Here is a 23,124-nt window from a genome sequence, read left to right on the forward strand (position 1 = left end):
TAGTTTTTGTGACTTCACATGATCATCAACCTAAAGAAAACATAAAATAGAAATAATTAAATAACATTGGGTTGCGTCCCAACAAGCGCTTCTTTAATGTCAATAGCTTGACAGTGAACTCTCATGGAGCCTCACAGATGTTCAGAGCATTGTTGGGACCTCCCAACACCAAACTTAGAGTTTGAATGTGGGGGTTCAACACCAAACTTAGAGCTTGGTTGTGGCCTCCCAACACCAAACTTAGAGTTTGACTGTGGGGGCTTTGGTTGACTCTGCAGTGAGAGAAGCTTTTCATGCTTCCTCTCCATGGTTACAGAAGGAGATACTTAAGTTTTAAACACAAGGTTGTCCTCATTCAGTTGAAGGACCAACTCTCCTCTGTCCACATCAATCACAGCTTTTGCTGTGGCTAGGAAGGGTCTTCCAAGGATGATGGATTCATCCTCATCCTTCCCAGTGTCTAGGATTATGAAATCAACAGGGATGTAAAGGCCTTCAACCTTTACTAACACATCCTCTACTAGTCCATAAGCCTGTTTTCTTGAGTTGTCTGCTATCTCCAATGAGATTCTGGCAGCTTACACCTCAAAGATTCCTAGTTTCTCCATTATAGAGAGTGGCATTAAGTTTATGCCTGACCCCAGGTCACACAGAGCCTTCTCAAAGGTCATGGTGCCTATGTTACAGGGAATTAGGAATTTACCAGGATCCCGTTTCTTTTGAGGCAAAGTGTGATGAACCCAGATATTTAGTTCATTAATGAGCAATAGAGGCTCATCCTCCCAAGTCTCATTACCAAATAGCTTGGCATTCAGCTTCATGATTGCTCCTAAATACTGGGCAACTTGCCCTTGAACAATGTCTTCATCTTCTTCAGAAGATGAATAGTCATCAGAGCTCATGAATGGTAAAAGGAGGTTCAATGGAATCTCTATGGTCTCTAGATGAGCCTCAGATTCCTTTGGTTCCTCAAAGGAAAACTCCTTATTGGTCACTGAACGTCCCAGGAGGTCTTCCTCACTAGGATTCACGTCCTCCTCCTCCTCTTTGGGTTCGGCCACACCAAGTAAGGTTATGGCCTTGCACTCTCTTTTTGGATTCTCTTCTGTATTGCTTGGGAGAGTACTAGGAGAAGTTTTAGTGACTCTTTTACTCAGCTGGCCCACTTGTGCCTCCAAATTTCTAATGGAGGATCTTGTTTTGTTTATGAAACTCAAAGTGGCTTTAGATAGATCAGAGACTATATTTGCTAAGCTAGATGGATTCTGCTCAGAATTCTCTGTCTGTTGCTGAGTGGATGATGGAAAAGGCTTGTTATTGCTAAACCTGTTTCTTCCACCATTATTAAAGTCTTGTTGAGGCTTTTGTTGATCCTTCCATGAGAAATTTGGATGATTTCTCCATGAGGGATTATAGGTGTTTCCATAGGGTTCACCCATGTAATTCACCTCTGCTATTGCAGGGTTCTCAGGATCATAAGCTTCTTCTTCAGAAGATGCCTCTTTAGTACTGTTGGATGCAGCTTGCAATCCATTCAGACTCTGAGAAATTATATTGACTTGCTGAGTCAATATTTTGTTCTGAGCAAATATGGCATTCAGAGCATCAATTTCAAGAACTCCCTTCCTCTGAGGCGTCCCATTACTCATAGGATTCCTTTCAGAAGTGTACATGAACTGGTTGTTTGCAACCATGTCAATGAGTTCTTGAGCTTCTGCAGGCGTTTTCTTTAGGTAAATGGATCCACCTGCAAAATGGTCCAATGACATCTTTGATAATTCAGACAGACCATCATAGAATATATCCAGGATGGTCCATTCTAAAAGCATGTCAAAAGGACACTTTTTGGTCAGTTGCTTGTATCTCTCCCAAGCTTCATAGAGGGATTCACCTTCTTTCTGTTTGAAGGTTTGAACATCCACTCTAAGCTTGCTAAGCTTTTGAGGAAGAAAGAACTTGGCTAAGAAAGCCGTGACCAGCTTATCCCAAGAGTTCATGCTATCTTTAGGTTGAGAGTCCAACCATATTCTAGCTCTGTCTCTTACAGCAAACGGGAAAAGCATAAGCCTGTAGACCTCGGGATCAACCCCATTGGTCTTAACAGTATCACAGATCTGCAAGAATTCAGTTAAGAACTGAAAAGGATCTTTTGATGGAAGTCCATGAAACTTGCAGTTCTGTTGCATTAGAGAAACTAATTGAGGCTTTAGCTCAAAATTGTTTGCTCCAATTGCAGGGATTGAGATGCTTCTTCCATTTAAGTTGGAATTTGGTGCAGTAAAGTCACCAAGCATCTTCCTTACACCTCCACCATTGTTATTGGTTTCGGCCATCTCTACTTCTTTTTCGAAAATTTCAGTAAAGTCCTCTTCAGAGTGTTGTGCCTTAGCTTCTCTTAGCTTCCTCTTTAGAGTCCTTTCAGGTTCCGGATCAGCTTCAACAAGAATGTTCTTGTCCTTGCTCCTGCTCATATGAAAAAGAAGAGAACAGAAAATAATAGGGATCCTCTTTGCCACAGTAGAGAGGTTCCTTTATGTGAGTAGAAGAGAAGAGAAAGAATTCGAACACATAAAGAGGGAGAGGGTTCAAATTTTTAAGAAGAAGAGAAGTGTTAGTAGATAAATAAATAATTAGAAGGAGATGAGAGGGGGAAGAATTCGAAAATAAAATAAAATAAAATAAAAATATTTTTGTTTTTAATTTAAAATTAAAGTTAAAATTCGAAAATAAACTAAAAATAAAATAAAATTAAATTAAAATTTAAAACAATTAGTTAATTAAAAAGGAATTTTGAAAAAGAGGTTAGTGATTTTCGAAAATTAGAGAGAGAGAATTAGTTAGGTAGTTTTGAAAAAGATAAGAATCAAACAAAAAGATAAGATTAATTGAAAAAGATTTGAAAATCAATTTTGAAAAGATAAGAGGTTAGAAAATATTTTGAAAAAGATGTGATTGACATTGAAAAAGATATGATTGAAAATCATTTTGAAAAAGATTTGAATTGGAAATTAAAAAGATTTGATTTTTTTGAAATTAAAGTTGATTACTTGACTAACAAGAAACAAAAAGATATGATTTTAAAATTTAAAGATTGAACCTTTCTTATTAGGTAAGTAACAAACTAAAAATTTTTGAATCAATCACATTAATTGTTAGTAAAGATTTTGAAATTATGAAATGAAATTAAGAAAAAGATTTTGAAAATTATTTTAAAATTTTCGAAAATCATAAAAAAAATGAAAAAGATTTGATTTTTGAAAAAGATTTGAAAAAGATAGAATTTTTAAATTGAAAATTTGATTTGACTCATAAGAAACAATTAAATTTAAAAACTTTTTGACTAAATCAAACCAAATTTTCGAAAATTTATGAGATGATAAGGGAAAGATATTTTTTTATTTTTGAATTTTTAATGAGGAGAGAGAAAAACACAAAGAAGACACTAGACATAAAAATTATGAATCAAAACAAGAAAAATATGCAAGAACACTTTGAATGTCAAGATGAACACCAAGAACACTTTGAATGTCAAGATGAATATCAAGAACATGTTTTTGAAAATTTTTAAGAAAAGAAAAACATGCAAGACACCAAACTTAAAAATTTTTAATGTTGAGACACTAACAAATTGAAAATGCATATGAGAAAAAAGAAAAGATGCAAAACAAGAAAAATTAAAGATCAAACATAGAAAGTCATCAAGAACAACTTGAAGATCATGAAGAACACATGCATGAATTTTCAAAAATTTTAAGAAAAATTAAAAGATGCAATTGACACTAAATTTACAAATTGACACTAGACTCAAACAAGAAACATAAAATTTTTGGTTTTTATGATTTTATAAGAGTTTTTTGGTTTTTTTTTCCGAAAATTATTTTGGGAAAAACGAAAAAGAAGAAAATATTTTTTTAATATTATTTTCGAAAATAAGAAATAAAAAAGCTTAAAAATAAAATAAAATTACCTAATCTGAGCAACAAGATGAACCGTCAGTTGTCCAAACTCGAACAATCCCCGGCAATGGCGCCAAAAACTTGGTATGCAAAATTGTGATCGTTCATTCCTTGGTAACAGCGCTAAAAACTTAATACGCACGTTCATAATCTTAGTTCTTTGTCATAACTTCGCACAACTAACCAGCAAGTGCACTGGGTCGTCCAAGTAATAAACCTTATGTGAGTAAAGGTCGATCCCACGGAGATTGTCGGCTTGAAGCAAGCTATGGTCACCTTGTAAGTCTCAGTCACGCGGTTTCAAATGGTTATAGAGTTTTAATAATTAAAAGATAAATAAAACGTAAAATAAAGATAGAGATACTTATGTAATTCATTGGTGAGAATTTCAGATAAGCGTATGGAGATGCTTTTGTTCCTTCTGAATCTCTGCTTTCCTACTGTCTTCATCAAATCCTTCATACTCCTTTCTATGGCAAGCTTTATGTAGGGCATCACCGTTGTCAATGGCTACTTCCCGTCCTCTCAGTGAAAATAGTCCAAAATACGCTGTCACTGCACGGCTAATCATCTGTCGGTTCTCGATCATACTGGAATAGGATTCAGTAATCCTTTTACGTCTGTCACTTCGCCCAGCACTCGCGAGTTTGAAGCTCGTCACAGCCATCCCTTCCCAGATCCTACTCGAAATACCACAGACAAGGTTTAGACTTTTCGTATCTCAAGAATGGCCGCCAATAATTCTAGCCTATACCACGAAGACTCTGATCGTAGGTCAGGAGGCTAAGAGATATACATTCAAGCTTATTTACATGTAGAACGGAAGTATTTGTCAGGCACGCGTTCATAAGTGAGAATGATGATGAGCGTCACATAATCATCACATTCATCATGTTCTTGTGTGCGAATGAATATCTTAGAGAAGAAATAGGCTTGAATTGAATAGAAAAACAATAGTACTTTGCATTAATTCATGAGGAACAGCAGAGCTCCACACCTTAATCTATGGTGTGTAGAAACTCTACCGTTAAAAATACATAAGAACAAAGTCCAGGAATGGCCGAATGGCCAGCCCCCTAAACGTGATCAAAGGATCAAAAGATAATCCAAAGATGGTCCAAAAGATGTAAAAACAATAGTAAAAAGTTCTATTTATACTAAACTAGTTACTAGGGTTTACAGAAATCCACTTCTGGGGCCCACTTGGTGTGTGCTTGGGCTGAGCATTGAAGCTTTCACGTGTAGAGGTCTTCCTTGGAGTTAAACACCAGTTTGTAACCTGTTTCTGGCGTTTAACTCTGCTTTGCAACCTGTTTCTGGCGTTTAACTCCAGAATAGGGCAGAAAGCTGGCGTTGAACGCCAGTTTGCGTCGTCTAAACTCAGGCAAAGTATGGACTATTATATATTGCTGGAAAGCCCTGGATGTCTACTTTCCAACACAATTTAGAGCCCGCCATTTGGACTTCTGTAGCTCCAGAAAATCTACTTTGAGTTCATGGAGGTCAGAATCCAACAGCATCTGCAGTCCTTCTTCAACCTCTGAATCTGATTTTTGCTCAAGTCCCTCAATTTCAGCCAGAAATTACCTGAAATCATAGAAAAACACACAAACTCATAGTAAAGTCTAGAAATATAAATTTTATTTAAAAACTAATAAAAATATACTAAAAACTAACTAAATCATACTAAAAACTATGTAAAAACAATGCCAAAAAGCGTATAAATTGTCCGCTCATCAGGGGGATCTACGATTTTTTGGGTGTAAATATTCTCTCCCGAACACTCTTTATTTAGTTTATTTTTAACTTTATTATGATCTTTTGGATATTGTTAGTACTTTGTCGTATGCTACATACTAGTATTTTGATCTTTTGTATATATGATAGTTGCTTCTAGTTATCTTCAGTATCGCATTTTCATTGTAGTATATATACATATATTGCACTTTATTTTGCTTGGTATATAGCTTATAGATATTGGTTGTGAATGGATGATGTGAATAGCATATGCTTAGTTCAATTTTGATCCTAATTTTTCATGTTACTTTTTGGTTGTTGAAAATTAGGAAAGAATTAGGAAATTTTGAATTTCGCATCCATCACAACATACATACATACATATAGGGAATAATTTTGGTGAAAAACAACAAGGATTTTCGAGAATTTTGTTTTGAGGGCATTCTATTGAATTGATTTGAAAAATTATTTTTAAACTTGCCTGAATGATTTTTATGGAACATAGAAGAGGAAAGAACAAAATACCTTGTGAGTTTTTGAGCTTGAATGAGTGGTTATACATTCTAACCACAATTTTTGTTCGTTGTGTGCTATATCTCTTCTATGATTGTGATCTTGGTTTTGCTTGATTCTTTATTTCTGATGATTGATGTTTTGAATGCATTGAGCATGATTGAGGCCATCTTTGATTAAAGCCTACTTAAACCTATGGCCTACCCTTTGCATCTACCATTGTTACCTCCTTTGAGCTTTATTTACCCCATTGTTTTTTATATTAGCACATTACCACCTTAAGCGGAAAACCATGATTTACCATGATTTGTATCCTTGATTAGCTTAGGTTGAGAAGTGTGTTACATTTAAGTGTGGGGGGAATTTTGGAAAACATTGGTAGTGAATGAAAACATTTGTGTTGGGTACTTCATTGAAATTTTTGGAAAATGGGAGCACTCATGTATGAACTACTAAACCATATGCATTTTTCTTGATTGAAAAAAAATTATAATAAAAGGGGACAAAAGTTACCCCAAGGAGAAAAGAAATGAATAAGGAATGCATATGTGATGTGAATGAAAGAGCATACATAAATGTGTGTAAAAAGTGAGAATAGGAAGGATAGGATTGCATATTTTTGTTGTTGGATTGATATAGGTTGAGTTGGGTATTTAAGCTAATCAAGGATCTAATTCCTTAGTCCACTTTGCCATATTTATCCCACCTTAATCCTAACCCCATTACAACCCTACAAAGTCCTCATGATAATTGCATTCATGCATCACATGTTTGTTGATTGTTAAATGAAAAGCAAAACCTTGAAAACATGATTAGAGGAGACTTGAGTGATTAAACCCTAAACACCGAGTGATTAGGGTGTATACACACCAAGTGAGGGTTCAATTACTCAATTCTATGTTTCCATATCTCTTATCATGTATTCTTGCAAGTTGTTTCATTTTGATGAGTAAATCAATTCACTAGATTTTGAGTGCATTGGATTATTTCCTTGCTTAGCCCTATATGTTCATAGACTTGCTTGGGAATTTGATTGTTTGTTTCACCAAAACAACAGGACACTATAGTATATATATAGGTATAGATAGTATATAGTATACTTGCATGCATATAGGTAGTTGCATTCAATAAGTTGTTTACCCCTTTGATCATTCTCCTTGTTTGGTTCAGCATGAGGACATGCTATTGTTTAAGTGTGGGGGAATTGATGAGTCCATATTTGATGAGATATTTTGACTTGATTTGAATGGATTTCATCACATAAACTCACACTTAACTACCAAAATAGCATACTCTTGTGTTATCTCCCTAAATTAGACTTAAATGTGAAAACATGCATTTTTGTGCTTAAATTAGCAAATTTAATTCCACTTTTATGCCATTCGATGCCGTCATATGTTTTGTGAGTGATTTAAGGTCAATTAGGCAAGATTGGTTAGGCAAAAGTGGAAGGAAGCATGTACAAGAGAGAACACATGAAGAAAATAAGAAAAAGCACACACAGTCAAGTGTGCGTGCGCACAACCCTCTGTGCATACGCACAAGTGAACATTCAGCAAAGTGTGCGTATGCATACATTTGTGCGTACGCACAGGTCCCTGCACGTGGTTTCATTAATGAAACACGTGATTCGCGATTTTGGGGACCTTTGGCCCAGTTTTGGAAGGCTTGATGCTGAATGAGAAGTGCTATATCAAGGGGAATTGAAGCCATATGAAGGTATTAGATTATGAGGCCTCATTTTTACATTTTTTAGCATAGTTAATTAGGAGTAGGAGTAGAGTAGAGAATTCTCTCCTAGGGTTTATGTAGTTTACATGTAGCATTTCATAACAAGCTTTGATTTTGGATTTTGCTTCTTTAATTGTAAGTACTCTCAATTTCCTCTTTAATTACACCACTTTTACTTCCATTTTCTCTCTTGGTTCAAGTTACTTGTCAATATTTGCAATTTTAAGTTTCTTGAAGTTTTGATTGATGAATTTACTATCTTATGTTTTATATATGCTTAATTACTTGTTTATAGTTGGTTTTGTGAATAGTTGGTTATAGTTTGCTATTTTACTTTGCAAATTCCTATATTTTGGTTTTATGCCCACAAGGTGTTTGTGAAAATGCCAACTTTGGATTTGGAATAGATTTTCACACCTTGGCTTGGGGTGTGAGTTCCTAGGATACTAGAGTCATGATGTCCAACATTTAGTGGTAATTCTTGAGTAGTTAGTTGACTCTTGTGTCCATTAAAGCTAGCTTTTTACCAATTAATTTGGTAAGTTAGCTAGGACTTATGGATCAAGGTCAATTATGCTTGCTTGACCTACTCCTCGATGTTAGGGGTTAAGTAAGTGAGATTGACTCATCATAGTTGCCATAGTTGTGGTTATGACGATGATAGGATTCCTTGGATCCTCATATCCAAGTCAAGGCTTTTTATGAAATTCTAGCATTTTCACTAAGTTTTGATCTTGTTTCCCTTTCACTTGCATTAATACCAATTTTGATCATTTCTTAGTTCTTTCATTTCTTAGTTCCTTTAATCTTTCATTCCTTGATTTTAAAACCCCCTTTTGCCTTAACAACCGAAAGCGTAACACTTCAATTGCATTCCTAGGGAGACGACCCGAGGTTGAATTAATCTCGGTTTATGTTTTGAATTTGAAAATATCAAACTTTGATGTTGGCCGATTGTTGGGTTAGGACTATACTTGCAACGCCAATCTTATTTTGAGATAAAAATTCCTAACCCGCTCTAGGCTAGTCTATCAAACGCCACTGCCATCACCGGGAAACACTACCAGTAAGGGTTTTAAGTTTAGTTTATGTTCTTTTGGATTCCGAAAAGATTTTTGACACTGTGTGGTTGTTACAGAGCTTCTAGCCACTATCGGAACTGCTACCGGGTCAATTTGGGATTGCAGCTACTCTGTTCTGCTGTTATCGTAAGTATATGTTATTTTGAACCCTCGGTGTTAGTATTACATTATAAATATTGAGAATTTCGCAATGTTAATATCCCAGGGTTGATTTTTGGAAATTGTACAATTAAAAATAAAAGCCGATGCGGTGTCATCTTGCTTCGTTTCTCGCGGTGAGACTATTTGGTTCTGTTCCTTTACCGCAAAACTCTATTAACAATTATCTTGTAATTTCATTTAATATCCATTTCGCTTTAATTCCAATTTTACGTCAAATAAAATTGTCGTTGCTGTGAACCTTGATTGTCACTGTTGATATTGCCTGGGAATCAATGAGGTTGCTGTTGCGAGTTAAGAATAGAAAGAGGATTCTTGACGCGTTAACCTTAAAGGGGTTCGACTTTGAGGTAGGAGTTTGTTTTAATAAGAAAATGTTTTGGGGCTTTGAATACCTGATAAGTTTAGTAGAATAATGCAAATGGATTAATGCCTGTGATGTGAATGATTTTCTGTTGAAATTGATATTTTGTGTTGTTATCAAATTGGTTTATTTCTAGATTTTTGGACGAAAAGAATTGAATATTTGGATTTCAGTTCTCTTTGATTTAACTCGATAATGATTGGTCTTAAATAACGGATTTGAAAACATTGACTTGAAACATTGGTTTTGTTGAGTTGAAGTTGAAAAGAAGGGACCCGTGATGGGTGGCAAACTCCAGTTTTTAGGGGAGGTACTGCCAAATTTTTTCTAAGAATTTCGAGTTGATTTGGTTATGATTTCAAAAATGAGTTTGAATTGAATTAATTGTCAAAAGAGATAAGATTTAAATGTTTTAAAGGATTTCAAAGAGGATCGGATTTTTATGATTTGGTTTATTTATGATTTTAACTTATTTGGTTTTTATAATAATGAGAAGAGATTTGGTTAACTAGCTAGGGATACAAAGAAGTAAATTAATTATAAAAGGGTTGGGGAATAGGAGTGTGAGTTTGAAGGTTATGCTTGAGACTGAGTGTGATTGTGATGATGAATAGTAATTAAATATGATGATGAAGGATGATGATAGGCGAGTTTAATAATATTGAGATTGAATATGAGATTGAGAATGAGATTGAATACGAGATTGAGAATGAGATCGATGATGAGATTGATTATGATTATGAAATGATATTGAATATGATTCTGATTGTGATGCACCTGCCTGGGTAGATAAAGTGGAGTGATTCTGCTCGCTCCGAGATGTGGTGAGATACACCTTCCTGGGTAGATGCAGTGGAGTGATTCAACTTGCTCCGGGACATGGTGAGATATACCTTCCTGGGTAGATACAGTGGAGTGATTCCACTTACTCCATGTTTGGTTTGAAACTCCTGGGGTAGATGTAGTGGTTAGCCCTCCACTTGCTCCCAATCGAGGTTGATTTAAGATTTGTGAAACTATATGAGTTTTGGATTTCCTTGGGTAGATGCAGCGGGTCGACTCTGCTTGCTCCAGGTTGAGATCCGAGATTCTGTTGACCCTGCGTCGTAAGATGTGGCTGGACACTTAGACCTTTCCGGATGAGCTCTCCCCCATGGATATTTTATTTGATTATGATTTTGAGCTTGGAGATGTGCGCTCGCATGGACTGTCCAATGGTTAGGTACCAGGACATGTCGGGTTGGCTTTATAACTGACAGATGATATCATCAGCCATAGGGCAGGCATACATCGTTTGCATATGTTTGAATTGTTTGGGTTTGATTAATTGTATTGTTTGCCTAATTTTATATGCCATACTATATGATTATGTGCTATTTGCCTTACTTGAATCTACTTGTGTATTACTTGTCTGCATTGCTTGTGTTTGTACAACTGAGAGATCCCTCATGCTGGCGGTGGTGACGCTGAGGGTTGTACTTGATATTGATAATGAGATGTTTGCTGAAAATTAAGTTTAATAGTGAATTGCTGAGTTATATGCTAATAGACTGTGGTAATGGAAAGAGATAGGCTGAACGGGGTGTTGGATAAAAGCTTGAGAATATATATTGTAGCTTTACCCGGTTTCAAATTTGAATGGATTAGGTTATTGGGCAGGAAACCCCTTTTTACACAGTTATGGTCTGATGCACCACTATTTAATGAAATGGCATGGTTTCATGACTTTCTCCTAATTTGTGCTTAAGAGTGAAAACATGCTTTTTAGGCCCTTAATTGGTTAATTTTAATTCACCTTTGATTCTACTAGATGCCTTGATGTGTTTGATAGTGAATTCAGGTTGAAAGGCTAGGAATGGATCAAAGGAGTGAAGAAAAAAGCATGAAAAGTGGAGAACTCATGGAAAATCAAGGATTGGGAGAGGATTCACCGACGCGCATGCGTGGAACGACGTGCACACGTGAATTTAAAGTCACATGGCGACGCGTACGCGTGACATGATGTGTACGTGTGGAAAGCAAAAATGCCAAAAAATGCGTACGCGTGACCCACGCGTGCGCGTCGATGCTCGCACGTGACATCATTAAAGTGAAAACGCTGGCGGCAATTTCTGAGCTTCCCAGGCCTAAATCCAACTCATTTCTGAGCCTATTGCATGCAGAAATAAAGAAGAGTCAAGGGGGGAAGCACATAGTTTAGTTTTCATCATGCTTTAGTTAGTTTCTAAAGAGAGAAGCTCTCTCTTCTCTCTAGAATTAGGTTAGATGTAGATTAGGAATTCTTAGATCTAGGTTTAATTCATGCTTTGATTTACTTTTTCTCTTTAATTTCTTGTTCTTCTACCTTTGCTCTCCTAGTTTAGTAGTTTACTCTTTGTATTTGTTTACTTTGTTGTTGATGCACTCTTGTTCTTCTATTTTCTCTTTAATGCACTTTATGTTTCATGTTCTTTTATTGTTGATTTGATTTGTTGTTGTTAATTCCTTGCAATTGGTAGTGTAGATTTACTTTTCTTGCAATCTTATCTTGCTTTCCTTTTGTGCCTTCCTAGTATTTGATTAAATTCTTGGAAGGATGTTAGAATAATTTTTGTGTTCTTGGCTTGGGATGGTGACTTAGGTGAAATTGAGTTGCTAATGTCCAAGTCTTGATAACTGGTGTCCATTGACTCTAGCTTCCACTAAGTTAATTAGTGAGTGGTTAGGACTTATGGATTAGGATTGGTGTAGCTCATTTGACTTTCCTTCACTTGTTAGAGGATGACTTAATGAGATTGATCCTTACAATTATCATGTTGTGGTTAGTAACAAGGATAAAGATCCTTAACCATCAACCCTTGCCAAGACCTTTTTATCATTTGAGTTTCATTTACTTTTTTGTCGTTTATATTTCATGTCTCTTATCACAAAACCCCAAAGATATACAACCCATAACCAATAACAAGAACACTTCCCTGCAATTCTTTTGAGAGATGACCCAAGGTTTGAATACTTCGGTTATTTTTATTGGGATTTGTACTTGTGACAAACAAATTTTTGCATGAGAGGATTATTTGTTGGTTTAGAAACTATACTTGTAATGAGAATTCATTGAGGAATTCTAAACCACGAAAAATCTGTTCATCAAAATGGTGCCGTTGCCAGGGAATTGCAAATGTGTGCCTTGTTATTGGTTATTGTACATATGTTAATATTGTGAATAGTTTTCTCTTTTGTTGGTTCGCTTGTTTGAGTTTGTAGTTTGATTTTATCACTTTGTTTTTGTGTTTTTTATTTTTGTCTCTTCACTATGAATTCTCACCCCTTTGGCTATGAGTTTGGTTCAAACTATGTTGTAGGAAGTGGAAATTTCAATGAGAATGTGCATCAAGGATGGAACAATCAAAGGTGGGAGGAGCCTCAAGTATATGCTCAACCTTTTGGCAACAACCTCTTCCGGTTTCGTATAGGTATAATTCCACCCCTTATGCATATCAATCTAATGGATGTGGTAATTTTCATTGCACTTGTCAACAACCACCACATGCCTATGAGTTTCATCCTCAACATAGCCCTCAACCATACTCACAAGCCCATTTCTACCAAACACCTTCCCATGACCCATATACCTTATACAACCAATCACCCTTACCTCACCCTTGTGACCATTATGTTAGAAAATCCATAGAACCACCACAATTCCAACATCAATACTCCCAAGAACCACACATTTCATATACACCACCTCCTCCATATTTTTACCAAGAAGAACCACCTTCTTATTGTGAACCCTTCCTCCCAAATAATGAATCCTCCTATCCATACCAAGCCCCAATGGATGATTCTCTCACTTTATTCCTTCAAAGGCAAGAAGAGATGAAAAGGGAGGTACTAGAATCCACGGCCGCCTTGATCAAGGTAGTAAACACTTTAGCCTCCCGATTCTCATGCATTCAAAGTACTCCCATGGACACATGTGGAGAATCAATTGAAGAGCATAGCATGAAAGAGAGATTGGGAACTCCGGTGGAAAATGAGGAATGTTGCTTTGTATTGGAAAAATTGGAGGAAGCTATGATGGTTGAAGAAGAGGAAGAAGTGGTTGAAGACTTAGAAGGTGCGAAACCTCCATGGGAATCTAAAGTTATAGAAAACCCCTCCAAGAAGGTTGAATTTGAGCTTGAGGAGGAAAGTGCACAACCTCCAAAATAATTGTTGAATGAAGACTTGGAAGGAATGAAGCAAGAATTGAGTTCCCTTGGTGGTAAAGATCAAGCATCAAAACTTCTTGGTGGTGAATCCTTTGAATTTGAAGAACCTTCTCCTAGTGAAATGGAAAGCAATGTGGAGGTAGATTTCTCTCATCCTCCCATTTATGATTTGAGTGACGGAGAAGAGTTAGATGAAATTGATGAACAAAGGATTGAAATTGAAGAAGTTTGTAAAGAGGTGGAGGTGATCAAAGAAGAACATAAGGGAGTGGAGCTTGCAAGGAAATTGGAAATACCCCTCCCCAAGCCATCACCATCCATTCTTTCATTCAAGTGGGTAAATCTCTCATCTCTAAGCTTAATTAGCCCACTTGAATATGGTTTGCTTGAGACGGATGGGCAACTTAGAGCTCTTTGTGGCTTTAAGAGCAAAAGGGAGATGGTTAGTGGTGGGCATTGTAAATCAAAGTTCATGATGGTTGCATGCTCAAGGCTTAAAAGCAAGAGTTGGTGTAGAGCTAGATTGCTTGGGTCTAGGATGATGTTTGGTCGCTTTAGTGAGAATTCATCCTGCTTACCACCCGGATGGTCTAATGAGAATCAATTTGAAGACGGGTGTCAAAACAAAGTGTGGGATCCCGGATCGCACAAGGAGAATCAATTTTGGGAGCTCATGGTTTGTGAAGAACTCCATCAAAGCTTGAAGGCATTAATTTTGAAGAATGGAGCTCATTGGAAGTCCAAGCATTGGTGGATGTTCAAGGATGGCTTCAAGCACAAGCCACCTTGATGAGGAGCTCCCCATAAGTCTAACTTAAGGACAATAAATAAAAGTGCCAGGTGGGAGACACCCCACCATGGTAACATCTTTCTTTTTTCTCTTTTGTACATATTGGTAATTAGTTTAATTTCATGTTTTGTTTGGTTTTTTGAGTTCATTTGGTAGTTTGGTATGTTAAATAAGGTTTTATGGTGTTTTGGTAGCTATTTGGAGGTTTGAAATGCTTGGTTTGGTGTAAAAACATGGAAAAACTTTGAAAAACAGAGCACCACCCACGTGTACACGTGCCCCACGCGTACGCGTAACCCTAAGTTTTCCGACAATCTACGCACACGTGTCACCCACGCGTACGCGTGGATCCAAAATTTTCACCTCCATACAAAAACCAGAGAGTTGTGCCCACTTTGTGCCAATTTTGTGCGCAAGGCATAAGCCCAGCCACACGTACGCGTCACCTCATGCGTACGCGTCACCTCTCTGAATAAGCCATCACGCGTACGCGTGACACACGCGTACGCGTGGCTTCCATTTCACAACCCCACGCACACACGTCACATCACGCGCACGCATGGGTTGCCCTTCTTCATCACACTTATTTTCTTCTTTTCTTTCTATTTCTTTCCTTCTCTTCCATTCTCCGCTCTTCTTTCCCTTCTTCAACCACCATCCAACACTATCAATCACCATCTAACACCATTTTTTTCAATTAGTTAGTTAATTAGTTGTTTAGTTAGTTAAATTTTCATTTAATTTTTGTTTTTTCATAATAAGTGTTGGATTATTAATTTTGTTTACTGTATAGTGTTGCTTATTATCAACTGAATGCTATTTTAGCATAATTGTTTTTAGATATTCATTGTTAGATTCTCTTGTTGAGGTTACAATTTATTGCTTGGTTTTGAATTTTTCATGCTTAACCTGTGAACACCAAGTACATGTGATATTGCCTTCAAGCTTCTTAATCTTTTTGGATTGCATGATTTGGCCACCATGTGATTTGAACCCTTTTCTTTGAATAGGCAATTTCTTGATGGATATTGTGCATTAATCTTAATGCATTGCATTTCTTGATCATATGCATCCATATGTTTTGGCTTGAATGCTTTCATGCTTCTTTATTGCTTGTTTGGTTGTTGTACCCTATGAGTTAAGAGCATCTCAAGCACATTAGGATGAATGACGTGCATGTTCCTTTTCGTGTAACTGTGACATAGCTTTTTATGTTAGCGTGTGTGTTCTAAACCGCGCGCAACTTAGAATGCACACTTACCTTTATCCATGTCGCACATTGGGTCACTCACTCCATTCTAGTGATTTACCTCATTCCAATAATTTATACTTCCTTTCTTTTGCATTTACTTTTCTTACTATCCTGTCTTCTATTTTCAGGATGAGTCATTATAAGATAAAATAGAAGCGGAAGAAAGAACACGCAGTAACCGGTTGATCCACCAGCTAAAGGTGGCAACTCGGTAAGTCGTCATACCCCCGTGCTCATCTTTGAATGCACCGAGGACGGTGTAAACTTTTAAGTGTGGGGAAATTGTCCGACCAGTCGGCATTTTTGAGTGACAAATTTCTAATTCCAACACTTTTGCATTTCATTTTAGTCTTTTAGGATTTTTAGTTGCAATTTCTTATTTTTGCATATATATACATAATAAGCTTAGTCAAAATAATGAAATTTTTCAAGAAATTTATCTATAGGGCACCCCAATTAATTTAAGTAAAAAATTTTCATTGAACTTGCTTGAACTATATATTGTGGAACATGATTTTTGAGCTAAGAACACAAGCTTGCGAGTTTTGAGCCTAATTGTGTGGTTACATCTTATAACCACTTATTTTCATTCTTGTGTGTATTATTCTCTTTCTATGATTGTAACCTTTGATTTGTTTGATTCTTTATGTCCATTATTCCATGTATATATGCATTTATATGATTGAGGCCATTGTTCATTTAGCTCACTTACCCAAATAGCTTTACCTTTTATCTTCCTTTGTTAGCCAACTTTGAGCCTACGATTAACCCACTTGTTCTTAATTTTAGCACATTACAAGCCTTAAAGCGAAAAACAATAAATGTCCTTAATTTGGATCTCTGATTAGCTTAGGCTAGTGAGTGTGTATCATTCAAGTGTGAGGAACTTGGGACATTGGTTGAGAAAAAGGTGTGTGTTGTATCTTTATTGAAAATCATGGGAATTGGATACATACTCATGTGTTAATTAAATGTAAAACCATATGCATTGATACTTTTGTATATACTTTATTGCAAAGAAAAAAAATGAGAAAATGAAAAGAAAAATATATATATCAAAAAAAAAGAAAAAAATAGAAAAAGAAAGAAAAAGAAAAGCAACAAGAAGGGGACAAAATGCCCCAAAGTGAAGTCCAATAATAATCAATGCATATGAGTTGTGATCAAGAAAAGAACGCATGAGTGTGTGAAAAAGTGAAGAATGGGTAGTTAGGTTAGCTTTGAATTTGTATAGGTTGTTATATAGGTTAGGTGGCAAGTTTAAGTTAATCAAAGATTCAAATTCTAGTCCACTTAACCATATGCATCCTACCTTGACCCTAGCCCCATTACAACCTTATGGAAAGACCTCATGATAATTGTATGCATGCATGAGATAATTATTGATTGTTAGATGAAAAACAAATCTTGGAAAGCATGATTAGCGGAGAATCGAGTGAATCAACCCTATACACTTGAGTGATTAGAGCGGATACACATCCGGTGAGGGTTCGATTGCTCAATTACATGTCTTCACCTAGAATCATCACTTTTCTTGCAAGTTTGTATAATCTTTAATAACTCAATTCAATTGTGGGTTTGACTTAGTTGTTCATACCTTTAGCCCTTATGCTTATATATGCTTTCTTGGAAGTTGGTTTATTTTGACCAAGCAATTGCATTCATTTAGATATATTGCATTTAGATAGGTTACATTTAGGTAGTTTACATTGAATAAATATTGATACCCTTTGTCTCTTTCTTGGTTTATCATGAGGACATACTTGGTTTAAGTGTGGGGAGATTTGATGCACCACTATTTCGAGGTACATTTTATGCTTAATTTGAGTGGATTTTATCAACTTTTCCCACATTTATTCAATGAAATGGCATGGTTTCATGACTTTCTCCTAATTTGTGCTTAAGAGTGAAAACATGCTTTTTAGACCCTTAATTGGTTAATTTTAATTCACCTTTGATTCCACTTGATGCCTTGATGTGTTTGATAGTGAATTTAGGTTGAAAGGCTAGGAATGGATCAAAGGAGTGAAGAGAAAAGCATGCAAAGTGGAGAGCTCATGGAAAATCAAGGATTGGGAGAGGATTCACTGACGCGCACGCGTGGAACGACGCGCGCGCGTGAATTTGAAGTCACATGGCGACGCGTACGCGTGACCCACGCGTACGCGTCGATGCTCGCACGTGACATCATTAAAGTGAAAACGCTGGGGGCGATTTTTGAGCCTATTACATGCAGAAATGAAGAGGAGTCAAGGGGGGAAGCACATAGTTTAGTTTTCATCATGCTTTAGTTAGTTTCTAGAGAGAGAAGCTCTCTCTTCTCTCTAGAATTAGGTTAGATGTAGACTAGGAATTCTTAGATCTAGGTTTAATTCATGCTTTGATTTACTTTTCCTCTTTAATTTCTTGTTCTTCGACCTTTGCTCTCCTAGTTTAGTTGTTTACTCTTTGTATTTGTTTACTTTGTTGTTGATGCACTCTTGTTCTTCTATTTTCTCTTTAATGCACTTTATGTTTCATGTTCTTTTATTGTTGATTTGATTTGTTGTTAATTCCTTGCAATTGGTAGTGTAGATTTACTTTTCTTACAATCTTATTTTGCTTTCTTTTTGTGCCTTCCAAGTGTTTGATTAAATGCTTGGAAGGATGTTAGAATAGAGTTTTGTGTTCTTGGCTTAGGATGGTGACTTAGTTGAAATTGAGTTGCTAATGTCCAAGTCTTGATAATTGGTGTCCATTGACTCTAGCTTCCACTAAGTTAATTAGTGAGTGGTTAGGACTTATGGATTAGGATTGGTGTAGCTCATTTGACTTTCCTTCACTTGTTAGAGGATGACTTAATGAGATTGATCCTTACAATTATCATGTTGTGGTTAGTAACAAGGATAAAGATCCTTAACCATCAACCCTTGCCAAGACCTTTTTATCATTTGAGTTTCATTTACTTTCTTGTCATTTATGTTTCATGTCTCTTATCACAAAACCCCAAAGATATACAACCCATAACCAATAACAAGAACACTTTCCTGTAATTCCTTTGAGAGACGACCCGAGGTTTGAATACTTCGGTTATTTTTATTGGGGTTTGTACTTGTGACAAACAAATTTTTTCATGAGAGGATTATTTGTTGGTTTAGAAACTATACTTGCAACGAGAATTCATTGAGGAATTCTAAACCACGAAAAATCCGTTCATCATGGTCCTTTTCAATTTTAAACTATTCACTGTACTATTTTGTAAAGTAAAGGAGTTTCTTTATGGATTTTCAAAGTAATACTTTCCATAAAGCATTTTTCAAAAGGTTATTTCAAGGATAAACTACTTTTAAAATGAAACTAATTCTATTTGCAAGTATTTCTTTGGTTTGATGGTATTCCCGTCCCTACTGAGAATATGTGATTTGTTCTCACCCCAAAATCTTCTACCCTTTCAATTACAAGTTCAAAGATTCAGCTTGAAGCTGCGGGCGATTATTGACTTTATTTATGAGTTAAGTTACTTTCATAGAGTTTCTTCACTTGTTGCTTAAGATTTTTATTTTATACAGAGGGATAAGTGTTGTATCTGAGTTTTATTTTGATTTACTTGTATAAGATTTATTATTATTAGTAATTATGTGATTATTATTACTTGGTGATGATTGGTATGTGATTTGTAATGGGTTAAAAACAATTTTCTGGCATTTTATTAAAGAATGAAACGTGATCGAACTAAAGGTTCAATATTAAGTAGTTAATAAGGAAAACAGGTTAGTAACACCTTACTTTTGGTACGATCATGATGTATTGGAAGTTGGGTCGTTACACGGCTGAGTTGAAGCATTGGAAGGAATAGCTAATTTCAATGTTTTTTTCTTCAATTTCTTATTCAGAAGCCTTTTTTGGAGTTTTGGTTGTTGTAATTTTTATACACAGGTAGGATTTGGTAATTTTATAATAATTAAATATATTCTTGATGTGTGATTGTTGGTTCGGTAATTATTGCCTGAAATTGAATGAGTTTATACTTGATATTTGTTGAAATATTGGTGATTCTGTGAGCTTTATGATTTGGCCTTGAGGAGACATCCAAGGACTGAGTTATTCTTGATGATTTTAGGTTGTTATTCAAGTGTAAGATTTATTGAGATTTGGTAGTTAATAAATTAAATTTAAAGTTGTGAACAATCGATAACCGTAAAGCTCGAAAATGAATTAAAAATCAAGTATATATTTTGAAAGATCACAAGAGAGAGTTTTTGTTTTAAGGGGGAGTATTTGTCGTCAACACTAAATTATTTTCAATAATGAAAATGTAATTTGATAAAAGATCGGGGTTAAAAATAATAATTACATAAGTTTTGGAGTATTTTGAGTAATAAGTAAAAGTTCAGGGGTAAAATAGGTATTTTATAAAAGTTTAGGGTTACTTTTAGAAATATGAAGTCAAATTTGTGATTTTATAAAATATTAGGTTAAAAAGTAAAACATTTAAAATCTTGAGATTTAAAACAAAATTTTTAAAAAAATTTAAAAATAAAGCCTTACAAACTGATTTTTTATACTAAAATAAAAATATTAAATATTACTAATCTTTAATTAATATTACTACATATACTAATTTAACTAGTATATTTTTATTAATATTATTTTATTAAATAAGAAAGAAAAATAAAATAATAAAATTTTTTAAAAGCATTAGAAATACAAAGTTAAATTGAGAATCTTTTAATTCTCTTTTCATAAAACATTGAGGAAAATGCGAGAGAATAGTCTGAAGATATTATGTGAAGTTGAAAGAAAGAAAAGAAAAGAAAAAAATTAAAGATAAGTAACTATTGATTGTGTTTACTGCTATAAGTGAAGTAGAAATATGGTGATGAGTCCACTTAGAATTATTTTCCAATGTAGGAAAAACGTACTTCAACTACAGAAGCAATGCCTGTAATGGAAATGACTTACAGAGATTACGTTCGGCAGAAAGTAAGGTGGATTCCTTATTACAGAGGTTATGCTGCTGGAAAGCCATATTCGACAAGGGGTGTTAGATTACTTCGAAAGCGGGTAGAAATTAACGGATGAGCTCATTACCTGCACTAGGAATAGATATGCATCATATTATTTGTGTATTTTCTGTGAAATACATTATATGTGATTATGTGTGTGATGTGCTTAATTTCTGTGTTCTCTAATCATTGAGTTTGGTTATGCCTTGTTGATTGTTGTTGTTGTCTGAGTATATAATAAAATGAATCTAACTAGCTATCCCGACCCTACTAAGAACTTTGTAGTTCTTACCTCTTTTTCTTCCCCTTTAGATGGAGACGGGAGTGGTCTCCTACGAAATTGATTGCCCGTATATCTATGAGGACTCAGTGCATCATAGTTTCTATATAGTAGCTGCCGAGCCTCGAGTACGCTTGTATGTATTATGCAATCACCCTTTCTAGCACTCGATAAACACTCCCCACTTCGATATTGATGCACCATATGAGTTTCCGCTATCATGGATTCACCCAGATGCAACTCACCATTCTTTTTTAAACGGACCTGGAAACCCTCATCCAACATAGCCAGGGGATCAGGTAGTCCCTCAGCCTGTCCCAGTTGAGGAGTATGATCCCGCGCCTCAGCCTAATGGGGACCTTCCTTCCGAGCCGATTTCATCACTTTCGTTGGGGGCATAGTCAGGAGATCAGTCGGGACCTTCTGTAGAGGGACTAGAGCAGATGCTAACGGATGGACCTGTGTTTGCTAGTGGACCTATATTCATGGATCAGTGCAGTGATAGTTGTACCCGAGATTTCTGTAACACCCTACCATACAGAGTCTTATGCTTAAGTCATAATTCAGAGATGGCAAGGTATTACGACCTCTAAAACAAAAATTTAGTACGTATAGTAGTATGAATGATTGATTATAACTAGGAGCCTTTGTAGAAAAAGGGGTAAACAAAAACCGTAGCTCGAAAGCGCAACACTCCGATCGATAACGTAACGAACAAGGATAAGCTAGCGCAAGATCATATATACAAAGGAGTGTCAAAAACAGGAATATCAAGACTCAAAATCCGGTTGCAAAGATAGCCGGTCCGAGCATAGTAATATATACGTAGAATAAAATAAGGAAAACCCCAAAGGTAACCCAAAGGGACACAAATACAGAAACCTATTCTCCAAAACCTCCTATAAGAGGAGTCATCACAGTTTGTATTATTTAATGGAGATAAAAGTATCTAAACAAGATATATAAACTAAAACAGAGCCCCGAGAATAAAGATCTTCGCTAATCCAGAAGTCTCCAGCATGCCTAACGAGAAGCCTCGCGTCCTGCATCTGAAAACCACAAAATCCACATGGGTGAGAACCAGAGGTCCCCAGCACGGTAACAGCTTCCACATATATAATACATAATAATAGAGGAAAGCCGAAAGCAATCCTAGAACTCCCTCCAGATAATATCAAAGCTTATAAACAAGCTAAACCGTAAATGGCAACTGACTAGAGATTCTTCAGTCTAACTAATACTTCCCTTTCCAATTCCTTCAGACCTCCCAACCACCAGCAGGAGTATAATATAGCAAACACAGTTATATCAGACAGGAGATATACAAATAAGAACAATTAAGGCATTTAGACAAATAGCAAGTAATATGCAGTCAAATAGGCAATCTCAAACAATTCATGTAGTATGCTTATGATGCATGCCTGTCCCTAGTGGCTGATGATATCATTTGTCGGTTATAGAGCCAACCCGACAAGTCCTGGTAGCTAACCATTGGACTGTCCCTCTGTCGTGCATCCCCAACTCAAGTTATACTCATCATAAACTTGATCATAATCATGATCCATATCCATCACCCTCACTGGTGAATATTTATGGGGGCGAGCTCATCCGGGCCTTTCACAATGCCCGGCCACACTTACGACATTGGGTTAACAGAGCTTCGAGTCTCAACCTGGAGCACGTGGTGGCTAGCCACTGCTACTACCCAGGGAAACCCTCATCTCCAATGGTGGAAGTGCAAACATTCATAATTCATTCAACAGCATATATGCATTTATACTTAGCCATAAACATGGCTCCGCCGTAACACGGCAATAATCTAGCCATCCGGCTCTTGGTTGAATCCATAACCAGCCAATTCATTAACAATTACGGCCCTCCGGCCCATGGCATAACAAGCACTTCCACCGCCATTCTCCGCATCTCACATAATCATCTTTGATCATCAATGATCATTCATTTTTCCCCTTGTTTCACTCGCAAGTTACTGCATTCACTAGCCCTTTTTTCTCATGCTAGGCATATCATAATGATTTAAGACATAAGTGGTGAGATCGGAGGCTTAGAAGTATGAAATTTGGCTTT

At 36.1% G+C, this 23,124-nt stretch overlaps 1 non-coding gene across 1 annotated transcript; it reads left to right on the forward strand.

Moving 5' to 3' along the window:
- Positions 1–1,823: 1,823 nt before the first annotated feature.
- LOC148544033 (small nucleolar RNA R71) lies at positions 1,824–1,931 on the forward strand. Its single transcript, XR_015900285.1, has one exon. It is a non-coding gene; the product is annotated as a small nucleolar RNA R71 (small nucleolar RNA).
- The last annotated feature ends 21,193 nt before the right edge of the window (positions 1,932–23,124 follow it).

This window comes from Arachis ipaensis, chromosome B9, assembly GCF_059453495.1.
Source record: "Arachis ipaensis isolate K30076 ecotype BB chromosome B9, ASM5945349v1, whole genome shotgun sequence".
Lineage (NCBI taxonomy): Eukaryota > Viridiplantae > Streptophyta > Magnoliopsida > Fabales > Fabaceae > Arachis > Arachis ipaensis.